The sequence below is a fragment of the Balaenoptera musculus genome, chromosome 10, assembly GCF_009873245.2.
Source record: "Balaenoptera musculus isolate JJ_BM4_2016_0621 chromosome 10, mBalMus1.pri.v3, whole genome shotgun sequence".
Classification (NCBI taxonomy): domain Eukaryota; kingdom Metazoa; phylum Chordata; class Mammalia; order Artiodactyla; family Balaenopteridae; genus Balaenoptera; species Balaenoptera musculus.
Window position 1 is genome coordinate 78,602,608 of NC_045794.1, and position 5,101 is coordinate 78,607,708.

Sequence of the window (5,101 nt, forward strand, 5' to 3'; positions counted from 1 at the left end):
AGTCCACACGCATGCAAACAGGTTGAGGTGCTGCTTAGGTCTAGGAAGGATCAACAGTACCTTTGGAACTTACGGTTCCGAGCATGAAGCCTGGCCTTCCCACTTGAAGCAAGTCACCGAGTCTCTTCTTCAGATGTGAGGTAGAGAATAATCAAACTCCTTAGAGGCCAAGCTGGGAATGGAAAAGAAAATGAAATGCTGAGATCCAAGTGGTATTGCCTTGGAAAATAATCATTGTGAGGGAAGGGAAGTATTATTCCATAGCTGGTGCTGGGTACAACCTGAAGAATGAAATGAATTCATGCCACTGTGGAAATATTTTGATTCCTCTTTGACTGAAATGAAAAGGACTATAGATAACATGCTACATGGTATTGAATGGTAAGGCGTGAGAGACAAATCTCATGAACAGAAGTACGTGGAGAATTCCAAATCCTGAGGGTATATTACTCTTCTCAGTACAGTGATGAAGGGGGATTAGAGAATATTTACACCCCAGAAACCTCAAAAAACAAGGAACAATAACTATCATCCAGGTGGGTCAACTATCTTAAGTTAAAAAATTCTTATCTCTAACAATCCTGCTCAATACATTTTCAGTATTTAAGGGTAAAAAACTCTCCAATATAGTTAACAATGTATTACACATTTGTTTAAACTCTTGAAAATAGAACCTTTGATCTTGAGTCTATAATGTCTACAAAGTTTGTAAGACATGTTTGTTACATACATTAGATTATAAATTATGTGTATTAGAATGTTAGTTAAATTAGATTTTCTCACTGTCTCAGATCACATTCCCTAGAAGCAGAGCCTGAGACAGGGTTTGGGGTGCATACAGTTTAGTGAAGGAGGACTCAGGAGAAAGAGTGAGGGAGAAGGACAGGGCAGGAGGAGGAGCTAAGCACGGGGAGGATCTCAGCCAGAGATGAACTTCAGGATGATTCCACGGGAAGCACGGCAGCATAAATAGCATCGCAAAGCTGATCCCACCTTGAGGCAAGGGGGCCAGCCTTTTGTACCCCATGTCAATCAGTCACTGGCTGCTGGTTATGACCCAGGCATCGGGAGGGGCATAGGTGTAATTTCCTGGGTGGAGTGGCTCCCTTTGGGCTGAGGGCAATTCTTTGGAGAAGGATGTATCTGTGAATACTTAGCAGCCCAAACTCACAGCACCTGGGGGATGGATGCACGAGTCAGGAGAAGGTGTGTGGCCAGTGGGCCAGCAGCAACCAGTACACTCACAACAGCTGTGAAATAAACTCACCTGCCTGCGATAAGCAACCCCATACCTAGACCCTCCCTAGCCTTCTATTAAGGAATCGCATCACTATCAATATGGTATAGATTTCTTGGGGGTCAGTCACTGGTATTGGCTTTCTCCATTTAAGCCTGTTTGAAATAAATACTTTCTCTGGTAGAGTCAAATCTAAATATAATGGGAATCTTCATTTTTCCACAGACAAAAGCAATTCAAGATGGATAAGAGTAAATAACAATTTAAAAAATCAAACACTGAAAAACAGGAAGAAGATCTAATTAAATATTCATCATCATTCTCAAAGGAGGATGGTTTTTTAAGCCTGGATGTAAGGAAAAAATCATAAAGGAAAACATCAGCAGGTTTTACTGCATAAAAGCATAAAACTTCTAACCATCAGGGGAAAAACAAAACCAACTCTGCATAAACAAAATAAAAAGGTAAACAACAGAAAAGAATATTTCTGCAAATGTGAAAAAAAAATTCCTTGACAAATGATGGTTGCTAATTCAGCAAGGGTAAGATTTTCACAGCATGCTTATTGGCCAGATTCTGGAATAAAATCTGCACCCAGCAAAAAGGATTGAAAAGAGATTAAAATATCTTTTTTCAAGTGCCATACGTGACCAGCTATAACCTTGGGCAGCTTACTTCATTGTTTTTTATCTCAGTTTCTTTATCTTTAATGTGGAGATAATAATAGTGTCTACCTCTTTTTTGTTATCATTCTTAGGGCTGCAAGAGCCAGACGTCCTACTAGGAATTAATTGTCCATACTTATAAAAAGAAGAATTGTTAGAAAGAGAAGAAGGAGCTACAGGGGGTGACAGAGCAGAAGTATTAGGGAAGAGTAAGTGGAGATGGAGTTGACAGAATCAGGGCAGCATATCTAACTAGGTTCCACCACGCTCTGGCATGAAATTATCTTTGGCAGAGCTAAAGCTCTACAACTTAGGCCAAGGAGTTGTCAGAGGACCCTTGATGCCCATGGAGAATTCCTTCTTACCTACTTTGAGAGAGACAAGCTTTCTTTCTTCTTCTCTGGCTCCCTTGCCATTAGGTGCTGTCATACGACCAAATTCTAGCTTATGGAGTATGAGTGGGAGTGACGTGTGCCATTTCTGGGCACACACACATCATATTCATCTATGTTCTCCATTCCTTTTCAACTGCTGGAAACTGGATGTGGTGGCTTTACCTGGGCCACGCAGATGACAACAGACCCTAACACAGGGCAGAGCCACTAGATGGAAAGAGCTTGAGTCCCAGAATTACTCTGTGGAGCAGAGCCACCTAGAATACCCACACTGGATAGTTTCATGAGCAGAAAACAAACTTCCTTATTCATGCCACTAAATTAATGGGTCTTGTTACAATTAAGTCTACACTCATTCAGCAATGTTGAACTAAGTCTACTGATAAATGCCACTTAAAGCCTTTCCTATGGAAACACCCAAGGCACACCGGAACCGTGACCCTACCAACAAACAGCAGGAGACAATACATGTATGTGAAAGGCTACACATACAGTTTGAAGGCTGCTGCCAAAAGGGTTTGGCTCCAAACATTTCCCGTCTTGGCCTGCAATAGGGGCTGGCAAACTTCTGAAAAATAGGACAGATAGGAGATACTGTAGATGGCTTTGTGGGCCATACAGTCTCTGTTAAAACTGCTCTGCCTCTTTGTAGCACAAAGGCCATCATAGGCAATACCTAAACGAATGGGCATGGCTGTGTTCCAATTAAGTGATTATTTACAAAAACAAGGTGTAGGCCATATTTGGCCTGCAGGCCATAGTTTGCTGACTCCTGACCAGAAGGACCCCTGGAATTCCTGTTGTTAGAGAATCATTTGTTTGGCCTATACTTAGCAGAGTCTTATTAAAATGTACACATAGGCAGTAAACCAAACCGTAAAAGGTGGCATTGTTTGTAGCCTTACATTGTACCTGATTGTCTTGAAGAAGCTATATTATAATGGGTTTGACATTCCTGATCAAGAGCCTAAAGTTAACCATTTATAAAAATGATGGGGCTTCCCTGGTGGCGCAGTGGTTGAGAATCTGCCTGCCAATGCAGGGCACACGGGTTCGAGCCCTGGTCTGGGAAGATCCCACATGCCGCGGAGCAACTAGGCCCGTGAGCCACAACTACTGAGCCTGCGCGTCTGGAGCCTGTGCTCCGCAACAAGAGAGGCCGCGATGGTGAGAGGCCCGCGCACCGCGATGAAGAGTGGCCCCCGCTTGCCACAACTAGAGGAAGCCCTCGCACAGAAACGAAGACCCAACACAGCCATAAATAAATTAATTAATTAATTAAAAAAAAAATGATGGGTGTCATATTTAATCAATTATTAACTCTTTAACTGCCCAGTTTAAAATTTCCTAGACTAGATAAGCATCAATTTAACAGGACAATATTGAAAATGCTCTTATCAATTTTATTTAGGATACTACTAGCTTTTCAAGATGGTGCCGAAAGTGAGGAAGGAAACCCCTGTCCCTCCCAAAGCTGAAGCCAAAGCAAACACTTTGAAGGCCAAGAGAACAGTGCTAAAAGGTGTCTTTAGCCACGCAAAAAAAGATCCACACCTCACCTACCTCCTGACAGCCCAAGATACTGCAGCTTGAAGGCAGCCCAAATATCCTTCGAAGAGCACCCCTAGGAGAAACAAGCTTGACCACTACACCACTGTTAAGTTCTCTCTGACCACCAAATCAGCCTTGAAGAAGACAGAAGATGACACACTGTGTTCTTTGTGGGCGTCAAGGCCAACAAGCACCAGATCAACCAGGCTGTGAAGAAGCTCTCTGACACTGACGTGGCCAAGGTCACACCCTGATCAGGCCTGATGGAGAGAAGAAAGCATATGTTCGACTGGCTCATGACTATGATGCTTTGGATGTTGCCAACAAATGGGATCATCTCAACTGAGTCCAGCTGGCTAATTCTAAATATATATATATAAATATAGATACATATATATACATTCACCATGAAAAAAGATATCTCTAGAGAAAGTTATGATTGAGTCATTGATTGACTGGCTGATAAGGGTACTTGAGATACATTATCTCCCATCATCACAATAGCTCCCGATGTGCCTTACCAAGGGGAACACTGAGGCTCAGAGAAGTAATTTTCTAAGATCATCCAACTGATAGAGAGAGATGTGCCTAGCTTCAAAGCTTCTATTCTCATACCACTGCCTCCTGGCTAGAAGAAGAAAGGGCATGGGCAGAGATTTTGATGGAAAACTAGAGGCTGGCCAGGAGAGGAGGCCACTGGGCTCTGGACCTGGAGGGACAGGCTTATGTGGTCAAGAGTATCAGGAAGCAGAAGCTTGACCACTGTGTATTGTTAGTGGGTCATAACATGAATAACTGGCTGAATATTCCAAGTGTGGATTGTTATAAGTACAACATGTAGCCTACAAAGAGCAGCTATGAAATTATTACATTTACTGAGTACTTACTATGTGACAGGCAGCATGCCAAATACTTTTCATGGACCCTATCATGTAATCTTCACAATAACCCTCTGAAGTAAGTACTATTATTATTATCTCCATTTTATAGTTCAGGAACTGAGGCACAAAGAGATTTAAGCAACTCGTCTAAGGTCAAAAGGTTTAGAAATGGCAGAGCTAATATTAATCTTGTCAGGCCTCAAAGCTCACATCTTAATCCCTTACACTATGCTGTTTCCTAAAACAGCAAATAATAAAATTTCACGCTATAATTATTCTTATCACTGTTCCGGTTCATTTCTCCAGAGAACTCTATCATAATCTACAATGATGCATATTTTTGCTTTCTTTCTTGTCTCTTTAACTAAATAG

At 41.9% G+C, this 5,101-nt stretch overlaps 1 pseudogene; it reads left to right on the forward strand.

Moving 5' to 3' along the window:
- Positions 1–3,728: 3,728 nt before the first annotated feature.
- Positions 3,729–4,194, forward strand: LOC118902654 (annotated as a pseudogene).
- Positions 4,195–5,101: the final 907 nt, after the last annotated feature.